Raw genomic sequence first — 26,764 nt, forward strand, 5'->3', positions numbered from 1 at the left:
GTATGAGAAATTGGTGGGAAACTTTCCTCATGTCAGCACGTTGTAGGTGTCGCCACCGGCGCCAACCTTATGTGAATGCTCTGAAATTCTGATCATCTGCATATCACAGCATCTTCTTCCTGTGGGTTAAATTTCGCGTCAGTAGCACGTCATCTTCGTGGTGTAACAATTTTAATGGCTAGTAGTGTATATATTGTGAAAAGCAATGGTCCCATAACACTCCCCTGTGGCACGCCAGGGGTTGCTTTAACGTCTGTAGACGTCTCTCCATTGAGAGCAACATGCTGTGTTGTGTTTGCTAAAAAGTCTTCAATCCAGCCACACAGCTGATCTCATATTCCGTAGGCTGTTACTTTGGCGACAGTGCGGAGCTGAATATAGGAAGAGCTCTTCGCTTTCACGTCCGGTGTGAGGCCGGCGTTACGCTTGCTTGGCTGGCGTGTGAGGATAAGCGGAAGGGCTATGGGCGGCGGATGAACCGCTTGTGGGGCGGCGTCCGCTTCAGGGTGACGCGTCGTGCTGAGCCCACGGCGACAGAGATGGATGGACACACGCTGCTTCGTGAGCTCACGGCAGACCAGCGGCCGCAGCCTTAGCCAGCGGCAAAGCACTCTGCCTAATTGAACGGCCGCACACGCACACACACACACACACACACACACACACACACACACACACACACACACACCGCATCAGGTAGCGCCTGCATTCCCACCCCCATAAACGGTGTTCCTGTAACGGCTAGACCTGTGTCAAAAACCGATTACGCAGCGGAGTACTTTTCAACTACACTACTGGCCATTAAAATTGCTACACCACGAAGACGACGTGCCACAGACGCGAAATTTAACCGACAGCAAGTAGATGTTGTGATATGCAAATGATTAGCTTTTCAGAGCATTCACACAAGGTTGGCGCCGGTGGCGACACCTACAACGTGCTGACACGAGGAAAGTTTCCCACCAATTTCTCATACGCAAACAGCAGTTGACCGGCGTTGCCTGGTGAAACGTTGGTGTGATGCCTCGTGTATGGAGCAGAAATGCGTACCATCACGTTTACGACTTCGATAAAAGTCGGATTGTAGCCTATTGTGATTGCGCTTTATCGAATCGCGACATTGCTGATGGCGTTAGTCGAGATCCAATGACGGTTAGCAGAATACGGAATCGTTGGGTTCAATAGGGTCATACGGAATGCCGTGCTGGATCCGAACGGCCTCGTATCACTAGCAGTCGAGATGACAGGCATCTTATCCACATGGCTGTAACGGATCGTGCAGCCATGTCTCGATCCCTGAGTCAACAGATGGGGACGTTTGCAAGACAACAACCATCTGCACGAACAGTTCGACGACGTTTGCAGCAGCATGGACTATCAGCTCGGAGACCGTGGCTGCGGTTACCCTTGACGCTGCATCACAGACAGGAGAGCCTGCGATGGTGTACTCGACGACGAGCCTGGATGCACGAATGGCAAATCATTTTTTCGGATGAATCCAGGATCTGTTTACAGCATCATGACGGTGGCATCCGTGTATGGCGACATCGCGGTGAACGCACATTGAAAGCGTGTATTCGTCATCGCCATACTGGCGTATCACCCGGCGTGATGGTATGGGGTGCCATTGGTTACACGTCTCGGTCACCTCTTGTTCGCATTGACGGCACTTTGAACAGTGGACGTTACATTTCAGATGTGTTACGACCCGTGGCTCTACCCTTCATTCGATTCCTGTGAAACCCTACCTTTCAGCAGGATAATGCACGACCGCATGTTGCAGGTCCTGTACGGGCCTTCCTGGATACAGAAAATGTTCGACTGCTGCCCTGGCCAGCACATTCTCCAGATCTCTCACCAATTGCAAACGTCTGGTTAATGGTGGCCGAGCAACTGGCTCGTCAGAATACGCCAGTCACTACTCTTGATGAACTGTGGTATCGTGTTGAAGCTGCATGGGCAGCTGAATCGGTACACGCCATCCAAGCCCTGTTTGACTCAATGCCCAGGCGTATCAAGGCCGTTATTACGGCCAGAGGTGGTTGTTCTGGGTACTGATCCGTTTATCATCTGCATTTCTTCTTAGTTGAGCAATTTTAATGGCCAGTTGCGTATTAACAACAATGAAAGAAGCCACCACAGATCCACTGACACATTAATTATGCCACGGTCGGATTCGGTATAAAAAAGAGAGAGAGACTGAGAAGAACGGAGAGAGAGAGCGAGAGAGAGAGAGAGAGAGAGAAAACACATCACCTGGTTACACTGCCAACAGTCTGCATAACGAATGTACACAGAAACGGTCTATTGACACAGAGTCAACATCGGTTCAGATAACATCGTTCTTGTGAAACACAACTACCTCTTTATTCACATTAAGTGCTGAGTGCTATTGACAAGGTATTTCAGATCGATTCCGTATTCCTGGATCTCAGGAAGGCTTGTGACACTGTACCACACAAGCGGCTCGTAGTAAAATTGCGTGCTTATGGATTATCGTCGCAGTTATGTGACTGGATTAGCGATTTCCTGTCAGAGAGGTCACAGTTCGTAGTAACTGACGGAAAGTCATCGAGTGAAACAGAAGTGATTTCAGGTGTTACACGATAAATCAGTCAAATGTAAAGGCCGTAAATTGAACTAAATACTTAGTAATTACCATTATGAACAACTTAATTTGGAAGGAACACATAGAAAGTGCTGTGATGTGATGATGATGGTGATGTTTGGTTTGTGGGGGTCTGAACTGCGCGGTTATCAGCTTCCTTACAAATCCCCAATCTTTTCTTAGTCCAATCTCGTCACTTTCATGAATGGTGATGAAATGATGAGAACAACACAAACTCCCACTCCCCCGCGGAAAAAATCCCCAACCCGGTCGGGAATCGAACCCGGGAGTATGGAGTTGGCCCACCCTTAACTTTGTTGACAGCTTCCACTCTCGCAGGCATACGTTCAGTCAGGTGGTGGAAGGTTTCTTGGGAAATGGCAGCCCATTCTTCACGGAGTGTTGCACTGAGGAAAGGTATCAATGTCGCCCGGTGAGGCCTGGCACGCAGTCGGCGTTCCAAAACATCCCAGAGGTGTCCTATAGGATTCAGGTCAGGACTCTGTGCAGGCCAGTCCATTAAAGGGATGTTATTGTCGTGTAACCACTCCGCCACAGGCCGTGCACTCTGAACAGCTGATCGAGGGCATTGAAAGATGCAATCGCCATTCCCGAATTACTGTTCAACAATGAGAAGCAATAAGGTGCTTAAAACATCAATATAGGTCTGTGCTGTGATAGTGCCACGTCAAACAACAAGGGGTGCAAGCCCCCCCTCCATGAAAAACACGACCACACCATAACACCACTGCCGCCGAGTTTTTCTCTTGGCACTACACACGCTGGCAGATGACGTTCACCGGCCATTCGCCATACCCGCACCCTCCCATCGGATCGCCACATTGTCTACCGTGATTCGTCACTCCACACAACGTTTTTCCACTGTTCAATCGTCCAGTGTTTACGCTCCTTTACACCAAGCGAGGCTTCGTTTGGAATTTGCCGACGTGTTGCATGGCTTATCAGCAGTCGCTCGACCATGAAATCCAAGTTTTCTCATCTCCTGGCTAACTGTCATATTACTTGCAGTGGATTCTGATGCAGTTTGGAATTCCTGTGTGATGCTCAGGATAGATGTCTGCCTATTACACATTACAACCCTCTCCAACTGTCGGCGGTCTCTGTCAGTCAACACAAGAGGTCGGCCTGTCCACTTTTGTGCTATACTTGTCGCTTCACGTTTCCACTTCACTATCACATCGCGAATAGTGCGCCTATGGATTTTTAGGAGTGTGGAAATCTCGCGTACAGACGTATGACACAAGTATCACCCAATCACCTGACCACGTTCGAAGTCCGTGAGTTCGGCGGAGCGCCGCATTCTGCTCTCACACGTTGTCTAATGACTACTGAGGTAGCTAGTACGGAGTACCTGGCAGTAAGTGGCAGCACAATGCACCTAATATGAAAAATGTATGTTTCTGGGGGGGGGGGGGGGGGGGAGGGGTGGTGCCCGGATACTTTTCATCACATAGTGTACAAAGGGAGAAACGATCACCTTGATAAAGTAAGGGAAATCAGAGCTCGCATGGAAAGATATAGGTGTTCGTTCTTTCAGCGCGCTATACGGGATTGGAATAATAGAGAATTGCCAAGTTGGTTCGGTAAACCCTCTGCCAGGCACTTAACTGTGATTTGCAGAGTATCCATGTAGATTTAGAATTGTTTTCTTCATCCGACCGGGTACGGATCCCAAACACTGGAGCAGTACTCAAGAACAGGTCGCACCACGTCCTATATGCGGTCTCCTATGTAGATGTAGAGTTGCTTCGATGTCTTCCTTCAGTACGACCTGGTACAGATCCCAAACACTGGAGCAGTACTCAAGAACAGGTCGCACCACGTCCTATATGCGGTCTCCTATGTAGATGTAGAGTTGCTTCGATGTCCTCCTTCAGTACGACATGGTACGGATCCCAAACACTGGAGCAGTACTCAAGAACAGGTCGCACCACGTCCTATATGCAGTCTCCTATGTAGATGTAGAATTGCTTCGATGTCCTCCTTCAGTATGACCTGGTACGGATCCCAAACAGTGGAGCAGTCCTCAAGAACAGGTCGCACCACGTCCTATATGCAGTCTCCTATGTAGATGTAGAATTGCTTCGATGTCTTCCTTCAGCACGACCTGGTACGGTTCCCAAACACTGGAGCAGTACTCAAGAACAGGTCGAAGCACGTCCTATATGTGGTCTCCTTTACAGGTGAACCACTCTTTCCTAAAATTCTCCCAATAAACAGAAGTAGACCATTCGTCTTCCCTAACACGGTCCTCACATGCTCATTCCATTTGATACTGCATTGCAACGCTACGCCCAGATATTCAAACGACTTGACCGTGTCAACTGCCAGACCAGCGTGGTCTACAAGGGACTGAATGGAACCTCAGAACCGCTTCGCCATTTTACATAGGACAAGCCCATACCGTTTTGCCAATCTCATGACGCAATAATTCTACTTATGCACTGGTGAGAGATCAGCAGAAACTGCAGCATCCGTACAATAACTAAGATACCAATGAGGTTCGTTTCAGAGTGTGCCGATACAATAGCTCCATACTTCGCAATCATATACAACGGCTCGCTCGTATGCAAAGACTGGAAAGTTGCACAAGCTTCATTAACACCCAAGAAACGAAATAACAGCTATCCGCTGAACTACAGACACGCATAGCCAACGTCGATTTGCAGTAGGATTTTGGAAAATGTACTGTGTTCGAAAGTTATGAATACCTCAAAGAAAACGATTCATTGACAAACATACGACACGGATTCAGAAAATATCGTTCTTGTGAAACACAACTAGCTCTTTATTTTCGACAGGGTACGTCAAATTGGGTCCATATGTTTAAACTCCCAGAAGACTTCTGACGCAGTCGCACACAGTCGACTTCTAAATAAATTACATTTCTATGGAGTATCGTCTCAGTTGTGCGAATACATTACTGATTTCCTTTCAGAAGGGTCACATTTGGTAATTCCCGACGGAAAGTTACCGAGTAAAACAGATGTAATATCTGACGTACCCTACGGAAGTGATATATGCCGCCTGCAGTTCTTGAGCCGGCCGCTGTGGCCGAGCGGTTCTTGGCGCTTCAGTCCGGAACCGCGCTGTTGCTACGGTCGCAGGTTCGAATCCTGCCTCGAGCATGGAGGTGTGTGATGTCCTTAGGTTAGTTAGGTTTAACTAGTTCTAAGTCTATGGGACTGATGACCTCAGACGTTAAGTCCCATAGTGCTTAGAGCCATTTCAACCATTTTTGCAGTTCTTGATCTGCATAAGAGTTTAGTAATCAGTCCTCTTTGAATTTTTGAAGATGATGCTATCATTCACCGCCTTCTAAAGTCATCAGATGATAAAAATAAATTGCAAACTTATTTACGCAATGTGTCTGTATGGCGTGAAAAGTGGAAGCTGACTGCAAATAACGAAAATTGTTAGTCATCCAAATCAGTAGTAAAAATAATTCGCTAAATCTCGGCTACAAGATAAATCAAACTAGATTCAACTATATATACTTAGAAATGGCAATTACGAAAAACTGAAATTGGAACAGTCACATAGTTAACGTTGTGGGAAAACACCAGAGACAGCGCTTTATTGGCAAAAAACATAGAAACTGTGAAAAGTCTACTAAAATGATTGCTTACACCACGCTTGTTCGCCCTCTTCAGTACTGCTGCATAGTATGGGATCCATCGAAAGAGTTCAAAGAATGGGAGCTCGTTTTGTATTGTCGTGAAATAGCGGGGAGAGTCCACGGATATGATACATGAATTGGGGTAGTAGTCATTCGCTGTGGCAGGGCCTTCTCATGAAATTTCAATCACCCACTACCTCCTCAGAATGGGAAAATATTTTGTTCCGCCCACTTCCAGGGGGAGGAATGATGATCATATGCCGGCCGCTTTGGTGGAGCGGTGCATGGGGACTTAATTTTAAAAAATGCAAATAATTGTAGTCGCTGTGTGTCCGGTTGCGTAGTCTCGTAACCTGTTGGCCCTGAGTAGTATTAGCACGCAATCTGACTGCATAGAATAACAATAAAGAATGAAAGGAAATTTCCGTTAACACAATTGATTAATTAAGTCCCCAGAAACTATAAAAGCTACGAAACAACAAAGCACAGGTGTAACTGTTCTGTGTGTGGAAGTGTGATTCAAGTACACGTGTCTGGCACGGTTCTTCCTCAATACGACGAGATATTTTAAACACCATTTACAATGAACTAATTGAAAAACCAGAAATACTATAATTGCACATAGAAACCAGAATTACAAGTCTAATACATGAACACGAGCCAGATGCTTTGTTGACTGAACCTGTGACCAAGAGGCATTGTTATTTAGGAAATTTGAAATAAAAAAAAGTTTTTGTTACCTCCATATATATTGGCGAAAAATACACTGTGATCATTGCGACATCTTCCATATACACATTACACCAATCGAACAGCATCTGCTGTCTCGCCCAACAGAACAATAACTGCCCACGATATGCTCTCAGCTAGTACTGCTCTCGACATCCTCTCAACAAGCACTGCCCACGATAACCTCTGAACTACAACTGCCCTCGACAACCTCTGTACAACCACTGCCAGTGGAGGCGGTGGAATAAAACTCTTTGGCGCAATCTCTGGCGCTGTGACTCAGTGTAGCGACCGTTCAACGGTCCTAAGCACTTCAGTCCGGGACCACGCTGCTGCTACGGTCACAAGTTCGAATCCTGCCTTGGGCACGGATGTGTGTGATGTCCTTAGGTTAGTTAGGTTTAAGTAGTTCTGAGTTCTAGGAGACTGATGACCTCAGAAGTCAAGTCCCATAGTACTTAGAGCCATTTGATTTTCTTTGAACAAAATAGAAATCAGAGCTCGCACAAGAGGATTTAAATGTTCGTTTTCTGTGCGTACTGTTCGAGAGAGGAATGGTAGAGAAGTAGCTCGAGCATGGTTCGATGAACCCTCTGCCTGACAGTTAATTTTGAACTTCAGAGTAATCGTGTAGATGTAGATGTAGACTAACAAGGGGAGGCCGCCAATTGTGAAATTCAGATTCGATTCATACTGCGCATAATAAAAGCTCATGGCCAGAGGTATAATGTGGCAAAGCACGAAGATGCACTTCTCAGCCGTTGTCGAGAAAATCGACAGTTAAAAGAAGCCGTTGCGGTGAAATACTCTCTACGATTACTAATTTTCTGCACCGTCGTGGTGTAGCGGTAAGCGGTCGGATTCGTAATACGAAGGTCGCCGGATCGATTCTCGCGCCATGCTACCTTTTTTGTTTTTTTTTAAGTATTTGTTTTTTGTAATTCAAATATATATATAATTCCCGGCAATCAGTTGCAACAATTATGCATATAATAAGTTGTTGAAAGTCGTTTGTCGTGGAAAAACTGGCGACTTCGAACATCATTGATTTACGCAAACAAAGTTGTATTTCACAAATGTTATTAATTATCTTCATAATGTTAACCACGTATAGGTAACGGAAGACGTAGAAACGATATTCCGAAACGAATGCGTATAGCGTAAGTCAAACGTTCGAATTAGAATAGAGACCCCACGAACACAAACTTGCTGTGGCAGGTATGAAATATAAACTCCGTTACTCGCTCGTTACACTTGAAGGACAGATGTTGAATGGGCCGAAACGAGCCGCCGCATAACAGCGTAGTTGCCTGCTAACTTCGAAAGAAGGTAGATGCGGTCCCTAGCGCAACTTATAACATCGTCGAAAATCAGTGCGGACGGGAGAGCTTTGGTACACCCTGTTAAACAAACGGAAAAATGGAGGCGGTACAATTGGAGAGCGATCCGCCTTCACCAACATGCATAAGCAATTCATTAATAGTTTATATATATATATATATATATATATATATATATATATATATATATATATATATATTTAAATTACAAAAAACTAATAGTAAAGAAATTACATGGCGCGAGATTCGAACCGGCGACCTTCGAATTATGAACCCGAGCGCTTACCGCTGCGCCACGGCGCTGTAGAAAACTATAAATCGTAGAGAGTATTTCACCGCAACGGTTTCTTTTAACTGTCGATTTTCTCGACAACGGCTGAGAAGTGCATCTTGGTGCTTTGCCACATTACACCTCTGGCCATGAGCTTTTATTATGCGCAGTATGAATCGAATCTGAATTTCACAATTGGCGGCCTCCCCTTGTAAGTGACCGAAACGACCTAAAGTACTACGACCACATAAATCCAATTCTACAAAATGCAGATGCGGTGCTGGGATTGGATGTCTGGTCTAATATGTCATTTAATGAAGTGATGTGTTCTGTAAGCATCATTCGAACCGACGAAATATGATCGCCACTATAAAAAGTTCATATTGGTATGTATTAGGTAATCAACTGTCGGGATGTGCGCTGAAGAGCCAGACAAACTGGTGTGTAAGTAGGTTGTTTAGGTTTTTATGTTGGTAACATCATGTAGCGCTCTGTATGAAAATCACTGGCTGTACTGTGTGCAGTCTGTGGCTGGTTGGCATTGTTGGAATATTCGCTATTGTAGTGTAGGGCAGTTGGATGTGAACAGCGCGTAGTAGAGTTGGGCAACACGATTCTTTTTCCCGATTCGATTCCTACGATTCAATCTCACATTGTGAATCGATTCCTACGATTCGTTCACGATTCATTCTAGTCTGCGATGGCACGATTCTTACGGAATGCAAAAAGTTCTACATCTTACTCACAGATGGCAGGATATGTCTGAAATTTTCAATGGGGTTAGAATCGAACTGTGTCTTGATAAGATGTGCCAGAAATAGTTTATTTATGGGTAAACAAGCATATAACGTTACAAGTGTGATTCTCGATTTATACGTGTAATGCCTTAATTGATGAAAGGTCACGTTTGATTTAATTGCATCTATTGTTTTATTTCAGTATGCCAGGAAAGAGATTTGTGCGAAAGGTGGTGCAAAATTACTTCCTTTGTTTACACGCATCCTCCACTTGACTGCCATCTGGCGGTCGTAATCATTCGGCACGACTCGGCATGATTCGGAAGCTGCCTTCGAAGCATAGCGTACTCAGAATCGATGAGTCGTTGGAACTTGGAATCGTCACGACTCGGAAACACGCAATCGTTCTTACGGTTCTTTTGAACGACGATTCGTCCGTATCACGATTCGATTCTTACGATTCTTTATTTAGAGTCGTTCAAATGAACGACTCATTCACTAATCGACACAACTCTAGCGCGTAGTGTTGGAGGTGAGCCGCCAGCAGTGGTGGATGTGGGGGGAGAGATGGCGGACGATCTGGACGTGTGTCCATCAGAAAGAGTAAATTTGTAATACGGGATATCATGAACTGATATATATATGATGACTTTTGAAGATTATTAAGGTAAATACATTGTTTGTTCTCTATCAAAATCTTTCATTTGCTAACTATGCCTATCAGTAGTTAGAATCCTTTATTTAGCTGGCAGTATTGGCGCTCGCTGTATTGCAATAGTTCGAGTAACGAAGATTTTTGTGGGGTAAGTGATTCATGAAAGATATAAGTTATTGTTAGTCAGGGCCATCCTTTTGTAGGGGTTATTGAAAATCAGACTTCGTTGCGCTAAAAATATTGTGTGTCAGTTTAGTGCTCATCAGAATAAGTTCAAAATGGCCCTGAGCACTATGGGACACAACTGCTATGGTCATAAGTCCCCTAGAACTTAGAACTACTTAAACCTAACTAACCCAAGGACATCACACACATCCATGCCCGAGGCAGGATTCGAACCTGCGACCGTAGCGGTCGTGCGGTTCCAGACCGTAGCGCCTTTAACCGCTCGGCCACTCCGGCCGGCATCAGAATAAGCAAAGTGAGAAATGTCTGAGTACGTTCAGTGCTGCTCAGCTGTTTGAAAATCAAATAACGTACGAGGTTTATCAGCACAGTAATTCACTAATTTTTCTAAGGGTATGTTTCAGGTGTACCTGCCTAATATCGTGTAGAGCCACCGCTAGCACGCGGAAGTGCCTCAACTCGAAGTGGCATGGACCTGACTAATGTCTGAAGTAGTGCTGGAGGGAACTGGCACCGTGAACCCTGCAGGGCTGCCCATAAATGGGTAAGAGTTCGAAGGGGTGGAGATCTCTCCCGAACAGTACGTTGCAAGGCATCCCAGATATCTCAATAATGTGTGTGGCACGTAAAGTGCCCTCCGCCACACACCTTTGGGTGGCTTGCGGAGTATAATTGTAGATGTAGATGTAATGTTCATGTCTGTGGAGTCTGGTGGCCAGTGAAGTTTTGCAACTCAGAAGACTGTTCCTAGAGCCACTCACAAGGGAACCTCCCCATCTCACTCCCCCCCCCCCCCCCTCAGATTTAGTTATAAGTTGGCACAGTGGATAGGCCTTGAAAATCTGAACACAGATCAATTGTGAGAAAACAGGAAGAAGTTGTATGGAACTGTGAAAAAATAAGCAAAATATACAAACAGAGTAGTCCATGGGCCACATAAGCAACATCATGGACGAAGTGTGCTTAGAAGCGCCGTGGTCCCGTGGTAGCGTGAGCAGCGGCTGAACGAGAGATCCTTGGTTCAAGTCTTCCCTCGACTGAAAATTTTACTTTCTTTATTTTTGCATAGTTATTATCTGTCCGTTCGTTCATTACCATCTCTGTTCACTGTAATAAGTTTAGTGTCTGTGTTTTGCGACCGCACTGCAAAACCGCGCGATTAGTAGACGAAAGGAAGTGCCTCTCCAATGGGAACAGAAAACATTTGATCGTAAGGTCATAGGTCAACCGATTCCTCCACAGGAAAACACATGTGATATATTCTATACGACACTGGTGACGGCATGTGCGTCACATGACAGGAATATGTTGTCGACCCACCTAACTTGTACACTTGGCGAATGGGTAAAAAGATTCTTCTACCTTGCCCGATTTAGGTTTTCTTGTGGATGTGATAATCACTCCCAAAAAAGTGATGAAAACATAAGAGTTTGTCACATAACCTGAAAATAAAAAATTAAAATTTACACTTGATGGAAGATTTGAATCTAGGACCTTTCATTCCGCAGCTGCTCACGTTACCACGAGACCACGGCGTTCATGCGTTCCTACCGTCCTTATTGTTGCTTATCTTCCCTTGAACTACTCAGTTTGTATATTTTGCTTATTTTTTCACAGTTCTACACAACTTCTTCCTGTTTTCTCAATTGATCTGTGTTCAGTTTTTCGAGGCCTATCCACTGTGCCACCTTATAACTAAATCTGAGAGGGAGTGCGATGGGGAGGTTCCCTTGTCAGTAACAATTCTGGACGTGTGGTAGATGAGACATTCAGGTACAGACAAACAAATAAATGATGACTAACTGAAACCCTCAGCTGCCGACAGGTGATGTTGATATACCTCGATGTGGGCAGCTGAAAATGTGTGCCCCGACCGGGACTCGAACCAGTGATCTCGTGCTTACATGGCAGACACTCTATCCATCTGAGCCACCGAGGCCACAGATGAATAGCACGACTGCAGGGACTTATCCCATGCACGCTTCCCGTGAGACTCACATTCCCACATCTGTGTCCTCGGTGGCTCAGATGGATAGAGCGTCTGCCACGTAAGCAGGAGATCCCGGGTTCGAGTCTCCGTCGGGGCATACATTTTCAGCTGTCCACATCGAGGTATATCAATAACACCTGTCGGCAGCTGAGGGATTCAGTTAGTCATCATTTATTCCAGGGAAAAGCTGCACGGTCATCAATAGTATCTGTTTTTTCAAGAATAGTTACTATCTTCATATATATACACTCCTGGAAATGGAAAAAAGAACACATTGACATCGGTGTGTCAGACCCACCATACTTGCTCCGGACACTGCGAGAGGGCTGTACAAGCAATGATCACACGCACGGCACAGCGGACACACCAGGAACCGCGGTGTTGGCCGTCGAATGGCGCTAGCTGCGCAGCATTTGTGCACCGCCGCCGTCAGTGTCAGCCAGTTTGCCGTGGCATACGGAGCTCCATCGCAGTCTTTAACACTGGTAGCATGCCGCGACAGCGTGGACGTGAACCGTATGTGCAGTTGACGGACTTTGAGCGAGGGCGTATAGTGGGCATGCGGGAGGCCGGGTGGACGTACCGCCGAATTGTTCAACACGTGGGGCGTGAGGTCTCCACAGTACATCGATGTTGTCGCCAGTGGTCGGCGGAAGGTGCACGTGCCCGTCGACCTGGGACCGGACCGCAGCGACGCACGGCTGCACGCCAAGACCGTAGGATCCTACGCAGTGCCGTAGGGGACCACACCGCCACTTCCCAGCAAATTAGGGACACTGTTGCTCCTGGGGTATCGGCGAGGACCATTCGCAACCGTCTGCATGAAGCTGGGCTACGGTCCCGCACACCGTTAGGCCGTCTTCCGCTCACGCCCCAACATCGTGCAGCCCGCCTCCAGTGGTGTCGCGACAGGCGTGAATGGAGGGACGAATGGAGACGTGTCGTCTTCAGCGATGAGAGTCGCTTCTGCCTTGGTGCCAATGATGGTCGTATGCGTGTTTGGCGCCGTGCAGGTGAGCGCCACAATCAGGACTGCATACGACCGAGGCACACAGGGCCAACATCCGGCATCATGGTGTGGGGAGCGATCTCCTACACTGGCCGTACACCACTGGTGATCGTCGAGGGGACACTGAATAGTGCACGGTACATCCAAACCGTCATCGAACCCATCGTTCTACCATTCCTAGACCGGCAAGGGAACTTGCTGTTCCAACAGGACAATGCACGTCCGCATGTATCCCGTGCCACCCAACGTGCTCTAGAAGGTGTAAGTCAACTACCCTGGCCAGCAAGATCTCCGGATCTGTCCCCCATTGAGTATGTTTGGGACTGGTTGAAGCGTCGTCTCACGCGGTCTGCACGTCCAGCACGAACGCTGGTCCAACTGAGGCGCCAGGTGGAAATGGCATGGCAAGCCGTTCCACAGGACTACATCCAGCATCTCTACGATCGTCTCCATGGGAGAATAGCAGCCTGCATTGCTGCGAAAGGTGGATATACACTGTACTAGTGCCGACATTGTGCATGCTCTGTTGCCTGTGTCTATGTGCCTGTGGTTCTGTCAGTGTGATCATGTGATGTATCTGACCCCAGGAATGTGTCAATAAAGTTTCCCCTTCCTGGGACAATGAATTCACGGTGTTGTTATTTCAATTTCCAGGAGTGTATATGGAAGAATATAACGATTCCAAATAGATGTAAGAATTAGATACTACTACGTTTCGAACTCACGCTTGAGAAGCTGGAGCGTATGAAAGAAACGTAAAATTATTTCCTAACACAAAACGTTTTGCTTGTAGTAGGCCTAATAGGCAATGATATTGGTACTTCGTGAATTATCTTCTGTCGTGTTATTTATGTGAGTGAGATAGATAAAAATGACTACATGGGCCAGAACAGTCTCGCTCATTTGGCGTGTGTTACTACTGCGGCAAATATTAGGAAGGCCTATCTCGTTTTATCTTGCACACAGTGACAAATTTACGTAATCACATCGAGAAATCACACCACTCTTGGGTTATATTCGTGTTAACAGCTTTTACAGTATTAGACAACGACATTTTGATTTTTCATGTAGCAAAACGTTTGACAAACTTTGATGAGGTAATAGATTCATTCTCAGAAAGGAAAGCACGCCGTGCAGAGCTGTAGCGAGATTAGAGAGAAAAAACATCCTGGAACCTAAGAATTCAAGAAATGTGTACTGTCTTGCTTCTTTCTTGTCTTTACTGGCTTTACACCGAAGAGCCAAACACACTGGTACACCTGGCTAACATCATGTAGGCCCCTTGCGGGCAAGCAGAAGTGCCGCAGCACGACGTGGCATGGACTCGACTAATGTCTGAAGTAGTGCTGGAGGGAACTGACTTCAATAATCCTGCAGGGCTGTCCATAAATGCGTAGGAGTGAGAGGGGGTGGAGATGTCTTCTGAACAGCACGTTTCAAGGCATCCCAGATATGCTCAACAATGTTCATGTCTGGGAGTTTGGTGGCCAGCGGCAGTGTTTAAATTCAGAAGAGTGTTCCTGGAGGCATTCTGCAGCAGTTCTGGTGAGTCGTCGCATTGTCCTGCTGGAATTACCGAAGTCCTTTCGCATCCGCAATGGACACGAATGGATGCAGGTGATCAGAACATGATGCTTACGAATGTGTCATCTGTCAGAGTCGTATCTAGACGTATCCGGGGTCCCATATCACTCCAATTGCACTTGTCCCACACCATTACAGAGCCTCCATCACTTTGAACAGCCCCCTGCTGACATACTCTCTCTCTCTCTCTATTCGTTTAGTCGGTTCCGACTCTTCGTGACCCCATGAACCAAATCACGCCACTTTTTCCTGTCTTGCACTTTCTCCCGTAGACCTTCCAGGTTGGAACCCATTGCTTCTGTGATGCCATCGATCCATCTCATCCTCTGACGTCCTCTTCTTCTAGTTCCTTCAATCTTCCCCAGCATTAATGTTTTTTCCAGCTAGGCATGCCTTCGCATTGTGTGTCCAAAGTAGGTCAGCTTTTGTTTTAAGATTAGACCTTCCAGGGAGAAATCTGGTTTAATTTGCTCCAATATTGATCTGTTGGTTCTCTTTGCAGTCCATGGAACTGTAAGAAGTTTCCTCCATCACCACAATTCGAAGGAGTCAATTCTTCGCCGTTCAGCCTTTCTAATGGTCCAGGTCTCACATCCATACATCACAACTGGAAAGACCATAGCCCTCACAATACGGATCTATGTTGCTAGTGTTATATCTCTGGACCTTATAACCTTGTCAAGGTTTGACATCGCCTGTCTACCGAGCAACAGGCGTCTCCGGATTTCATGGCTGCAGTCACCGTCAGCAGAGATCTGGGAACTGAGATAACTGAATGTGGTCACTACCTCCATGGTTTCTCCTGCTATATCCCACGAATTGGTAGGTGTAGTTGCCATAATTTTCGTTTTCTTCACATTCAGCATAAGAACGGCCTTTTCACTTTCGTCTTTCACCTTCAGTAAGAGTGTTCTCAATTCTTCTTCACTTTCTGCCAACAGGATCGTATCATAAGCGTACCTGAGGTTGTTTACACTTATTCCAGCTATTTTAATTCCTGTTTCTCCTTCATCTAGCCTCGCATTCCTCATGACATGTTCTGCATACAGATTGAATAAGTACGGTGACAGTATGCAGTCTTGCCGGACCCCTTTCTGAATCTTTATCCATTTCGTTGCTCCATACATAGTTCTCACCGTGGCTTCTTGGTCAAGGTATAAACTCCGTATCAGATGAATGAGGTGATCTGGTACACCCATGTTTTTCAGTACGTTCCATAATTTGTTGTGATCGACGCAGTCAAAGGCTTTGGCGCAGTCAATAAAGCAGAGGTACACATCTTTCTGGAATTCTCTCGCTTTTTCCATAATCCACCGAATCTTAGCAATTTGATCTCTAGTTCCTCTTCCTTTCCTAAATCCAGCTTGTTCTTCTAGCAGCTCTCGATCTAGATATTGGCGAAGTCTATTTTGTAAGATTTTCAACATAACTTTGCTAGCATGTGAAATAAGTGCGATTGTTCGGCAATCTGAGCATTCTTTAGAACTTTTCTTCTTTGGAATGGGGATGAATACTGATCTTTTCCAGTCTTCTGGCCACTGCTGCGTGATCCATATTTTTTGACATATTGAGTGCAGCACTTTTACTGCATCCTTTCCAGTGACTTTAAACAATTCTGCTGGTATTTCATCATGTCCACTAGTTTTGTTATCAGCCATATTTTCAAGGGCCCACTGGATTTCGCTCTCCAAAATATCTGGCTCTAGTTCTAAATTAACATTAACATCAGCAGTAGGAGCCCTGTCATGATGCAGTTCTTTCTTGTATAGGTCTTCTACATATTCTGCCCATCTTTCCTTAACATCCTCTGCTTCGCTCAGATCTTTCCCGTTTCTATCCTTTATCATTCCAATTTTTGCCTGGAATTTTCCTTTAATTTCTCTAATTTTCTTATAAAGATCTCTTGTCTTCCCCATTACGTTACTATCTTCAACTTCCTTGCACTGTTCATTAAAGAATATATTTTATCTCTTCTTGCTAATTTCTGAAAATCTTTATTTAATTCAAACATAGCTGACCTATCTCCCTTGATTTTTGCTTTCCTTCGTTCTTCTGCAACTTGCAGTGCCTCAACTGATAGCCATCTAGCCTTCTTACTGTTCCTTTTCTTGGGAATGTGTTTCTCTGTGGCCTCCTTGACAGTATTAGCTACTTCTGTCCACATCTCTTGCGAGCTTTTGTCCTCCAGCTGTAATACATTAAATCTGTTTTGTACCTCTACAGCATAGTCGGAAGGTATAGAGTTAAGGTCGTATCTGCAAGTTGGGATACTTTTTGCTACATTCTGAAGCTTCAGCCGAAATTTTGCAATCAGGAGCTCATGATCTGATCCGCAGTCAGCCCCAGGTCTTGTTGTAGCTGACTGAACCGCGCTCTTCCACCTCTGATTACAAAGTATGTAATCAATTTGGTTCCGGTGTTGGCCATCTGGCGAAGTCCAGGTATATAGGCGTCATTTTGGTAGTTGAAACATGGTCTTGGTACAACAAATGAAGCTGGACAGAGACTCCTAGAATTCTGCCAAGAAAATTCATTGATAATTACTAATACACTGTTTCAACTACCAAAAGTGGGAAATGAAGCTGTAGAAGGTATAACAGGGAAATATGGTCTTAGTACAACAAATGAGGCTGGACAGAGACTCCTAGAATTCTGCCAAGAAAATTCATTGATAATTACTAATACACTATTTCCCTGTTATACCTTCTACAGCTTCATTTCCCACTTTTGCATTCCAATCTCCAACTATGAAGACGATATCCTTTTTTGGTGTTGACAGTAGTAATTCTTGTAAATCTCCATAGAACTGGTCAATAATTTCCTTTTCAGCATCGGTTGTTGGTGCATAAACTTGAATTACTGACATATAGGGTCCATCAATTCATGAAGTTGTCTCCATACTCGTACACGTCTATCCGCTCGATACAATTTGAAACGAGACTCGTCCGACTAGGCAACATGTTTCCGGACATCAACAGTTCATTGTCGGTGTTGACGGGCCAAGGCGAGGCGTAAAGCTTCGTGTGTGCAGTCATCAGCGGTACACTGGTAAGACTTAGGCTCCGATAGCCCGTATCGATGATGTTTCGTGGAGTGGTTACCACACTGACACTTGTTGATGGCGCACTATTGGAATCTGCAACAATTTTCGGAAGTGTTGCACTTCTGTTACACTGAACGATTCTCTTCAGTCGTCGTAGCAGCAGTAGTTGATGCATCAACTGTCCCAGCCACTTGTTGTCTTATATAGACGTTGCCGAATGCAACGTCGTATTCTGCCTGTACGAGGGGCGTTTGAAAAGTCCGTGTAAAGATAAAAACTACCAACGTTTTTGGCTAACCCTTTTTTATTTTTCGACATAGTCTCCTTTTAGACTTAGACACTACGTCCAACGCTGTTCTGATTTGTTGATCCCTTCGTAATAACAGAAATCGTCCAAGATTGCAAAATAGCTATTAGTTGCTGCAATCACCTCCTTGTTTGAATAAAATCTTTGTCCCTCCAGCCATTTTTCAAACTGAGAAACAAATAGTAGTCCGAGGGACAAAAGTCTGGAGAATAGGGGGGGGGGGGGGGAGTGTGAAACGGATTGGAATCCTATTTCCATTAATTTTGCGACCAAAATTGCTGAGGTGTGTGCTGGTGCATTGTCGTGGTGGAAAAGGACATTTTTGCGGTCCAATCGTCGGCGGTTTTCTTGCAGCTTGGTTTTCAAATAGTCCAATAATTATCAATAATAAGCACCTGTAATAGTTTTACCCTTTTCCAGATAGTCGATGAGGATTATCATTTTCGAATCCGAAAAGACAGTCGCCATAACCTTTCCGGCCGAAGGAATGGTCTTCGCCTTTTTTGGTGCAGATTCTCTCTTGGTGGCCGAGCGGTTCTAGGCGATTCAGTCTGGAACCGTGCGACCACTACGGTCGCAGGTTCGAATCCTGCCTCGGGCATGGATGTGTGTGATGTCCTTAGGTTAGTTAGGTTTAAGTAGTTCTAAGTTCTAGGGCACTGATGACCTTAGAAGTTAAGTCGCATAGTACTCAGAGCCATTTGAACCATCTCCCTTGGTAACCCATTGTTTACATTGTTGTTTGGTCTCAAGAGTATAGTAATGTATCCATGTTTCATCCACAGTGACGAAACGACGCTTAAAGTCTTGCGGATTCTTCCTGAACAGCTGCAAACCATCCTTGCCTTTCGTGGGCAAGTGCTGTACCAACTCCAACTGAGCTACCCGAGCACGACTCACGCCCTTTAGTCACAGCTTTACTTCTGCCAGTACCCCGTCTCCTACCTTCCAAACTTTACAGAAGCTCTCCTGCGAACCTCTGTCGTGCTTGGGTAGCTCAGTTGATAGAGCACTTGCCCGCGAAAGGTAAGGGTCCCGAGATCGAGTCTCGGTCCGGCATACAGTTTTAATCTGCCAGGAAGTTACATCCTTGCAACACTTCACACGATTCCATTTTTGGTCAAGCGTGAGCAATCGCGGAACCCATCTTGTGGATGGCTTCCTCATGTCCAAATGTTTTATACAAAATATTATGTACCCGTTCATTCGAGATGCCCACAGCACTAGCAATCTCACGCACCTTAACTCTTCTGTCATCCATCACCGTATCATGGATTTTATCAATGATTTCTGGAGTCGTAACCTCCACAGGGCGTCCAGAAAGTTCAGCATCAGTTCGTTGTGTGAGAGTCAGAGGAACGTATCACCAAAAATGCGATATTCGGCTTTTTTTAACGTACGTCGTCACGGAAATCAGGTCCTTGTTGTGTCAAAACGGTATCTCTATCTCTTCTCGTTGTGAGAATAAGCTGCTGCATATCTCCAAGTTGTGACCTTAATTTAGAGACAGATAAACGTATTGGCTCTTACGTTCTTCTGTCACGAGTCAGTGCATCTCTATTTTCGGATCAACAAAACATCTTGCTCCCATATGGCCACTCCGAAAAGTTTGAAACCACTTATAAACTGTTCTAATCGAACGTGCAGAGCCACTATAATGTTTATCATGCTTCTCTTTAGTCTCCTGAGGCGTTATGCATTTCAAAAAATGGTTCAAATGGCCCTGAGCACTATGGGACTTAACATCTATGGTCATCAGTCCCCTAGAACTTAGAACTACTTAAACCTAACTAACCTAAGGACAGCACACAACACCCAGCCATCACGAGGCAGAGAAAATCCCTGACCACGCCGGGAATCGAACCCGGGAACCCGGGCGTGGGAAGCGAGAACGCTACCGCACGACCACGAGATGCGGGCTATGCATTTCATAAAGTAATGTTTAATCACTACATGAAATTCTTTTTCGTGCATTATTTGACAATCACACGACTTCCTTGGTTGCCAGACACAAAGAAATAGACGAATATGGCTGAAACTTGGTGTGCGTTCTTTCGAAAGATGCTACTAACTAAACATGACCTCGATACGCACCGGTGGTGCCATCTCTCGGACTTTGAACGGAGCTTTCAAACGCCCCTCGTATTTGAATACGCATGCCTGTACCAGTTTCGTTGCCGCTTCAGACTATTTTTTAGTGTTGGTATGTTTTTTTCTGTCAGTGTATGTACGAAAATTCGATTGCTTGGAGAAAAGTCTTTTTATTGGTGTGGCCTAAGACTTAATTACTAGAAATACAAGTGACAACCTCATCTCTTGTCCACTTCACGTTCTGCTGCACGAAATTGTGTGCGTTTATCACTGAGAACGGCCTTGTGACGGACGCTTTCCACCCTAGAAGGTGTATCTACATCCACAACCACATACATACTCCGCAATCCACCTTATGGTGGGTGGCGGAGGGTACCTCGTACCGTAACTAGCATCTTCTCTCCCTGTTCCACTCCCAAACAGAACGAGGGAAAAATGACTGCCTATATGCCTCTGTACGAGCCCTAATCTCTCTTTCCGCGAAATGTAAGTTGGCGACAGTAAAATTGTACTGCAGTCAGCCTCAAATGCTGATTCTCTAAATTTCCTCAGTAGCGATTCACGAAAAGAGCGCCTCCTTTCCACCAGAGACTGCCACCCGAGTTCCTGAAGCATTTCCGTTAACACTTGCGTGATGATCAAACCTACCAGTAACAAATCTAGCAGCCCGCCTCTGAATTGCTTCTATGTCCTCCGTCAATCCGACCTGATAGAGATCCCAAACGCTCGAGCAGAACTCAAGAACAGGTCGTATTAGTGTTTTACAAGCGGTCTCCTTTACAGATGAACCACATCTTCCCAAAATTCTTCCAATGAACCGAAGACGACTATCTGCCTTCCCCACAACTGCCATTACATGCTTGTCCCACTTCATATCGCTCTGCAATGTTACGCTCAAATATTCAATCGACGTGACTGTGTCAAGTGCTACACTACTAATGGAGTATTGAAACATTATGGGATTCTTTTTCCTATTCATCTGCATTAATTTACATTTATGTATATTTAGAGTTAGCTGTCATTCTTTACACCAATCACAAATCCTGTCCAAGTCATCTTGTATCCTCCTACAGTCACTCAACGATGACACCTTTCCGCAGACCACAGCATCATCAGCAAACAGCCGCACATTGCCATCCACCCTATCCAAAAGATCATTTATGTAGATAGAAAACAACAGCGGACCTACCACACTTCCCTGGGGCACTCCAGATGATACCCTCACCTCCGATGAACAGTCACCCTCGAGGACAACGTACTGGGTTCTATCACTTAAGAGGTCTTCGAGCCACTCACATACTTGGGAACCAATCCCATATGCTCATACATTAGTTAGGAGTCCGCAGTGGGGCACCGAGTCACACGTTTTCCGAAAGTCAACCAATATGGCATCCGTCTGATATCCTTCATCCATGGTTCGCAAGCTATCATGTGAAATAAGGGAGAGTTGTGTTTCACAGGAGTGATGGTTTCTAAAGCCGTGCTGATGCATGGACAGCAACCTCTCTGTCTCAAGGAAATTCATTATATTCGAACTGAGAATTGTTGTTGTGGTCTTCAGTCCTGAGACTGGTTTGATGCAGCTCTCCATGCTACTCTATCCTGTGCAAGCTTTTTCATCTCCCAGTACTTACTGCAACCTACATCCTTCTGAATCTGCTTAGTGTATTCATCTCTTGGTCTCCCTCTACGATTTTTACCCTCCACGCTGCCCTCCAATACTAAATTGGTGATCCCTTGATGCCTAAGAATATGTCCTACCAACCGATCCCATCTTCTGGTCAAGTTGTGCCACAAACTTCTCTTCTCCCCAATCCTATTCAATACCTCCTCATTAGTTACGTGATCTACCCATCTAATCTTCAGCATTATTCTGTAGCACCACATTTCGAAAGCTTCTATTCTCTTCTTGTCCAAACTATTTATCGTCCATGTTTCACTTCCATACATGGCTACACTCCATACGAATACTTTCAGAAATGACTTCTGGATACTTAAATCTATACTCGATGTTAACAAATTTCACTTCTTCAGAAACGCTTTCCTTCCCATTGCCAGTCTACATTTTATATCTTCTCTACTTCGACAATCATCAATTATTTTGCACCCCAAATAGCAAAACTCCTTTACTACTTTAAGTGTTTCATTTCCTAATCTAATCCCCTCAGCATCACCCAATTTAATTTGACTACATTCCATTATCCTCGTTTTGCTTATGTTGATGTTCATCTTATATCCTCCTTTCAAGACACTGTCCATTCCGTTCAACTGCTCTTCCAAGTCCTTTGCTGTCTCTGACAGAATTACAATGTCATCGGCGAACCTCAAAGTTTTTATTTCTTATCCATGAATTTTAATACCTACTCCGAATTTTTCTTTTGTTTCCTTTACTGCTTGCTCAATATACAGATTGAACAACATCTGGGAGAGGCTACAACCCTGTCTTACTCCCTTCCCAACCACTGCTTCCCTTTCATGTCCCTCGACTCTTATAACTGCCATCTGGTTTCTGTACAAATTGTAAATAGCCTTTCGCTCCCTGTATTTTACCCCTGCCACCTTTAGAATTTGAAAGAGAGTATTCCAGTCAACATTGTCAAAAGCTTTCTCTAAGTCTACAAATGCTAGAAACGTAGGTTTGCCTTTCCTTAATCTTTCTTCTAAGATAAGTCGTAAGGTCAGTATTGCCTCACGTGTTCCAGTGTTTCTACGGAATCCAAACTGATCTTCCCCGAGGTTGGCTTCTACTAGTTTTTCCATTCGTCTGTAAAGAATTCGTGTTAGTATTTTGCAGCTGTGACTTATTAAACTGATAGTTCGGTAATTTTCACATCTGTCAACACCTGCTTTCTTTGGGATTGGAATTATTATACTCTTCTTGAAGTCTGAGGGTATGGCACTGAGAATATGTTGGAGAATCCTGCAACAAACCGATGTCAAGGATATTGGTCTGTAATTTTGAGGATCCGTCCTTCCACCCTTGTTATATAGAGGCGTCACCATCGCTTTCCTTTCAGTCGCTCGGGACTTTAGGTTGTATAATTTTAACGCGGCTGGATGTCGGGACCTTTTCAGCCAAGTTGCCCGTCGGACTCGCTGGAGTTAGGGCACGCGCACTGGCAATGCGAAGTGCTAGCGGCGGCCGCGGGGCGGGCCGGACGCGCTTTGCCGCGCCACAAAGGCGCGTGTTGACGCCGCGACGCCCGGGGGCGGCGGGGGCGGGCGTCGCGACAAAGACGGCGCTGTGCCTTATCTGGCCGGGCGACAAGTGGCGTCTGAGTGGCGGCGGGGGTGGAGGCGGGAGGCGGAGGTGAAAGAAGGCGCGGCGAGGAGGGCGCTCCGGGGTCACGGGGTCAGCGCAGAGTGGCGGCGGCGGCGGAGGCGGGCTGTGATAGCCCGGGGGCGGCGCTCACCGGGCACGAGTCTCCACGGGGGCGGCGTCGGCGGCTGCACCTCTGCCACTGCGCGGCCGCCTGCTCTATTCCCCCGCACCGTATACCCTGTCCTCAGCACCACCACCTCCGTGCCAATGGCACTTGAAGTGGTCCACTCACGGAGGCCTACGCCTGTATAATTGGGCCAAGTAAATTTTCTGAGCAAGGTGGCGAAGTGGTTCGATTAAGGGGCTCCGGAAAGGCTCAAAATCATGAAAAGTTCAATTTTTACTTTTTTGCGTTTTCTGAATCTGCAGACTATTACCTTTTAATAGATATATAATTTATTCAATTCCAAAGACTACAACTATTTTTAAATTTTTTTTGAAATGTGTTCTACATGGGCGTGACCCACTGTGGCGCTGTTAAACTGCTGTCAAATGGTGTTATTATTAGCGTCCGTGTTCATCAGGTACATTTTAGTGATGTGAGATAAAGTATGTGTTGTGGCTAACCTGTGATGGTTCAATATATATCGCTGGTGTGATTGTCGATTGTTTCATGTTTATTTACTCTGTCGTTATCTCGAAAATATTCGTAATTAATTCTGTTTCTTGAGTCTCTGTTTTGTTGAAGTATAATAATGAGTAATAGTAAAGTTATTAGAAATCCTCTGAAGGCTCTTAAGAAAAGGAGAAATGTTGGAAAGCCAAAGGTATGTGTTATTACTGTAAACAATAAAGACGATAACCAAGTGAGTGAACCAAACCTCTCAAGTACACCTGCCCATAGCAGTCAAAGTGGGAAAGAAAATACTTCACAGAAGAAGCTTGGTTCAATGAGTGAAAACTATGAATGTTTTATGGGCGAATCGGATGTAAATGAAATATTTGATATGTCGGTTCTCGAAGGAATTTTTTCAAACTGTGTAAGATGTATTCATTGTAGTGAAGTTGGTCTGGAAATCTCCATAATAAAGCACGTAGGACTTGCTAGTGAAATACAACTGAAATGTGATAAGCGTTCATACATGACCACCTTTTGGAACAGTGTTGCAGTAACTGCAACTGAAGAAAATGGTAGCAAAATCTACGAACACAACATTAGATTTGTTTATTCCTTGCGTTCAGTTGGTAAGGGTGCTACTGCAGGTGCAATTTTCTGTGGCATCATGAATCTTCCAAATCCCCCAACCAAGTTTACGACCTATAATAAATTAATAGGGTATAAAGTAGAAGATGTCTGTATAGAATCTATGAAGAACGCTGTGGAAGAGGCAGTGATGGAAAATAATGGTAACAGAGATTTGACTGCAGTGTTCGATGGTACCTGGCGTAAACGGGGACACACATCTCTTCATGGTGTAGTATCTGCCACCAGTATGTATACAGGGAAAGTTTTAGATGTAGCAGTAATATCAAAGTATTGTAGATGTCCACAAAAATATAAAGGTACACATGAAAATAATTGGAAAGCTAACTATAGTGGCAATAGTGGAGGAATGGAAGTGGATGGTGTTGCCAGTATATTCCAGCGTTCTGAGGCGTGTGATAAAGTGCGATATGTTAATTACCTTGGTGACGGTGATTCTGAAAGTTTCAAACATGTTCAAGGACTGAAGCCCTATGGTGATGATGTTGTAGTGCAGAAATTTGAGTGTATTGGACACGTACAGAAGCGAATGGGAACAAGACTTCGGCGACTGAAAGCTTCGTACGAAAAACAAAAACTCAGTGATGGTAACGGGTTGGATGGGAAGGGAAGGTTAACTGGCAGTGTAATTGACAAAATACAGAACTATTATGGAATGGCTATTAGGCAAAATACACAAAGTGTCGACGAAATGAAGAAGGCTGTTTGGGCTCTTTTTTTTCATACTTCTTCAACCGATGAAAATCCCCAACATAGCTTGTGTCCCAAAGAAGAAGACAGTTGGTGTAAATATAACAAAGGATTGCTATCTGGTGAAGTGTACACTCATAAGCATAGTCCGCCTCATGCAATAATGGAGGTGATAAAACCTATTTTCAGAGACTTAGCAGCACCTGAACTGTTGAAAAAGTGTATTCACGGGAAAACTCAAAACCGCAATGAAAGTGTAAATAGTGTTATATGGTCGAGAATCCCCAAGACTGTATTTGTTGGAATAGAAACACTTCACTTTGGTGTGTATGATGCTGTTGCGACTTTCAATGATGGCAACATTGTAAGGTGCAAGGTATTTAGAAATATGGGAATGAAGATAGGTTCTAACATGGTACGAGCGATGCTTGCTTTAGACAAGGAACGCCTTCGGGCTGCAGACAGGGCTGTAAAGAGTCTAGAAATACAAGCAAGAGTAAACAGGAGGAGGAACAAGAGGAAGCTGGAGGAGGAGTTTGCAGAGGATGAAGATAATCCATCCTATGGACCTGGAATGCACTAAAAAGTTAATCCAATCTTTGTCGCTCGATTCCCAAAACTTTTATTTTCTCATACTAATTACATGTTTTCTAAGGACCTTCCAAACATATTTGTTTCAAACTTTCAGTAAATGTTACACAGTACCTTCTGCATAATTTAACACAGCCTTTTTCCAAAAAAACTGTATATTTTTGAATATATAAATAAAAAATTGCAAAAAAATGTTGTGAATTTTCATTACAACTGAAAAAAAATCATCTTTAATAACTGAACTAAAATTTTGTAAAATCCCTGCGTTAAGTTGTAGCCCACATTCCAATAAATAATCTGTAAAAAGTTCAACTTCCTACCTCAAATACTTTGTGAGGAAAGATGTAATTTTAACATTGCAAGTATAGGGCGTTCCGGAGCCCCTTAACCACAAAGCTGAACAGAGGTTCATTTCATGGCCGGGAGGTAGGAAGCACAGGTTTCGTCCTCCAGACGAAGAGGTTTGGCTGTCAGGGGAGGCATACAGATTTGCGAGTGCTTAAGCTGAGATGTAAGGCAAAATGGCGAAAAAATTCGAATTTTTAAATTGCAAATTTTTTTAGATTTATTCTTAACTGAATAATATCAAAGTTTCATAATCGAATTCTGGCGAGAAATATGTTTTAAAAAAGTTTGTTCTACCACCACTGTGCCATCGGCACCTGTTCGAGAGTTCCACTCACGGATGCCTATGTCTGTATAACTGGGCCAAGTGAATTTTCCGGGCGAAGTGGTTCGACTAGCGACAAAGCTCAACAGAGGTTCAT

General features: G+C 44.8%; 1 protein-coding gene across 1 annotated transcript in view; it reads right to left on the minus strand.

The window, feature by feature from the left end:
• The window catches only part of LOC126427975 (C3 and PZP-like alpha-2-macroglobulin domain-containing protein 8), an 829,074-nt gene that overhangs the window by 310,681 nt on the left and 491,629 nt on the right, over nt 1–26,764 (minus strand). The gene's annotated exons all lie outside the window — the stretch shown is intronic.

The sequence above is a fragment of the Schistocerca serialis genome, chromosome 12 (genome assembly GCF_023864345.2).
Source record: "Schistocerca serialis cubense isolate TAMUIC-IGC-003099 chromosome 12, iqSchSeri2.2, whole genome shotgun sequence".
NCBI classification, from domain to species: Eukaryota; Metazoa; Arthropoda; class Insecta; order Orthoptera; family Acrididae; genus Schistocerca; species Schistocerca serialis.